Raw genomic sequence first — 2,500 nt, 5'->3', positions numbered from 1 at the left:
CAGAAAGTGTTAAGGGGATGCAGACCAGAGAAAGACTTTCGTCTTGTTTACATCAGGATCCCCCATTTTCAATTCATAGTGACATTTATGACATACACAACATATATGACATTATGACATTTATGGCATAGGGACATACATGACACAGGTATATAGTACTGTTACATTTGTGACATATACGATATGCAAATATACAGTACTGTTACCCATAGATCCTGACGGAGAGTATATACATACGGTGGGGAGGGGACTGTACATTTGGAGGGGGGGGGGGGGTGGGTGGGAGAGAAATATACATACGGTGGGGAGAGAATATATACATACGGTGGGGAGGAGACTGTACATTAGGAGGGGGTGGGTGGGAGAGAAATATACATACGGTGGGGAGAATATATACATTCGGTGGGGAGGAGACTGTCTATTAGGAGGGGGTGGGGGTGGGGGGGTTTGGACATTTACAGTGGCCAGTTTCGAATTGCAGTCTCCCGTAGGTGCTCTTTAAGAGTGGTTTTTAATGTGGGTAGGGATTCACATTCCTCTACAGCTGTGGGTAGGGCGTTGTTGTGGCATAATTGCGAAACGTGTTTAGTCCCTTGTTTGAGCCGAATCTGGGTTTAACATGATTTGTTGAGCTTCCTCTGGTGTTGTGGTCGTGGTATTCACTGACCTTTGGGAAGTATTTTGACATGTACATGGGTACCTTGGTCGTGTAGTGTATCTTGTAGACCAGGCCCATTGCAAGTTGCTGTACTCTGCCGTCTACTCTAAGCCATCCTAGGTAGTCAAAGTGGGCAGGGGTGAGGTGGGTTCTAGGAGTAAGGTCAAGCAGTAGTCTGACCAGTTTGTTTTCTGATGTTTGTAATCTTGTTTTTAGCGCCTTTGAAGTTTGAGGTGCTTTGGTACCATGAGGTGCAAGCATAGTCGTAGTACCCTTGAATGAGTGCTCCTGCCAGAGTCTTCAGGGTATTCTTGTTTACCAGAGAGGAGATCCGGTACAAGAATCTAGTTCGTTGGTTGACTTTTTTTTATTACCTTGGATGCCATTTTGTCACAGGAAAGATTTTCCTCTAGGTGGCGCAGCGGAGATTGCGCTCGTCACCAATGCAAGAGACTCCGGTCTCGAATTCCGGTGTCAGCATTGCCTCTGGCTTGGGCCAGTCGTCATACTATCTCAATTGGCAGAGGTAGCGGGTGGAAGTCGATGGGTGAGGATTGGACGTTGTGGACAGCGACTCCTACGGGTCGGTTTGGGGACGCCTGCACAGCAGAGACAGGAAGTAGAGGGGGTAGTGTGAGCCTCCCATGCGTTACACCTCGCCACAGAGTCCACGCTGTGCAGGTGAAAAGATGCGACAGGCTGCCTCCTCGTGTACCGGAGGGGACACACGTGATGCAAGGCTTCTATCCTCACTACGGCCGACCAGTGGGAGGCATAGTCTAGCAACGTTCAAGACAGGGGAGGGGAGAATTGGAAATACGAAATTGGGATGGGAGAAAAAAATTTAAAAATAAGGAGAAAACAAAAAAGATAATCCTTCAGAACGTTGATGGGCTCACCTGACCCACGATAAATCAAAATGACACCGTTCACCATCGTAGCCTATAATAATAACAGCCTATCAACCGGTTTTAATATACAAACGGAAACGGTAGCATGTGCATCTTTTAGATCAATTATTAGGCTATGAAAATTAGGCTGCCTCTAAATATAAAAATGTATTAAAATAATAATAATAATAATAATATATTTTTCGACTCTTGACATGCAAATCGAACGTGGAGACTGTCACGACTATTCTAAAATTCTAAAATTGGAACTCATCCCCAGCTCCATTATGTTCCTCACTCCAACCCATCTGTCAAAGTGTAGATGTTACTGCGTTCCTATCTCTGCTTTCAGAGCCTGGGGAGACTTCCATGGTCTGATGAATGCTAGCAGCGATCTCTAGTCCTTAACGGAAGTCTGCCAAGGGTAGGAATCACAGTGTGTGTGTGTGTGGTTAGGGATGGGTACCGAATTCCGTACTTTTTAGGTACCGAACCGAAACACGTCGGTACTACCGAGTATCGATTCAAGTGAGATACAGATTTTTTTTATTTTTCTTATTTTTTTTTCATGTCGACGTTCACACGCACAATATATGCTTACCTAGGATTTGACTTGATTCAACAACAAAGCAGTCGGAGCAATGGCAAGCCGAAAACGGCCGAAATTGTAGTTATTTGAAGTTTGGATTTATTTTTTTACGACTGAGGTAGGTAAATGAAAAATTTTGAGACTAAAGTACGGAAAAAAGGTACCGTTGGGTACCGGTATCGATTCACAGGTACCGGTACCGTATCGGTTCAAATGTGAAAGGTACCCATCCCTAGTGTGTGTGTGTGTGTGTGTGTGTGCGCGCGCGTGTGTGTCTCAAAACAGGATTGCAACCTCATTTTCTGATGATATATTTTTATGGAAGTATATTATAATATAACACCCCCTCCCACCCGCTCATAT

The sequence above is a fragment of the Notolepis coatsorum genome (assembly GCF_963971535.1).
Source record: "Notolepis coatsorum genome assembly, chromosome: 4".
Lineage (NCBI taxonomy): Eukaryota > Metazoa > Chordata > Actinopteri > Aulopiformes > Paralepididae > Notolepis > Notolepis coatsorum.
This window is presented reverse-complemented; position numbering follows the sequence as displayed.